We start from the raw sequence: 619 nt of genomic DNA, 5'->3' as shown, positions 1-619 counted from the left end.
ATGCTGGGAGTTGTAGGATTTTTTTTCTATCTAAAAACACATAGAATTGTGTCTTAAGAGTTTTAAAATGATGGTCCTTAGGTTTACTAAAACCTTATGTTCACAAATACTTGAATGAATGATAAACTGTATAACATTATATAGAAATACTGCTTTGACTCAATCATATTCAATTAATTGTTTATATAAAGCATGTGTAGAAATTGTACTTGCAACCAACTGTTAAGCTACATGGTAAAATCAGTGATCACAGAACTATTGAACAGCAGCTTTGGGGTGGGTAAGTAGAAGTTTAACTCCTTTCCCAGGCACAGCCCTGAAAAAATTGCCCCTCCAAAGCTGCTATTTGCATTTCTAGAGATAATTTCCCTTGAAGTGCAAAAAGCCTCTGGAAGTCTGTTTTTGGCACTAATTAGGAGTGACTGTGGGGGATACCTCTTGGTATATCATTAAAGACAGAGGTGGACAAGATGTGGCCTGTAGGCCCCAAAATGCTTTGGTTAGTAGTTGCATTAAAGAAGGCTTTATAGAATGGACCTGTAGTGTTTTTATCAGCTGAAAGCCACTGAGGGGGGAATTGTGGCAAATATTGGGAGGAATTATGGCAAATAAAAAGGAC

The sequence above is a fragment of the Varanus komodoensis genome, unplaced genomic scaffold (assembly GCF_004798865.1).
Source record: "Varanus komodoensis strain SLA01 unplaced genomic scaffold, ASM479886v1 scaffold4, whole genome shotgun sequence".
Classification (NCBI taxonomy): Eukaryota; Metazoa; Chordata; class Lepidosauria; order Squamata; family Varanidae; genus Varanus; species Varanus komodoensis.
This window is presented reverse-complemented; position numbering follows the sequence as displayed.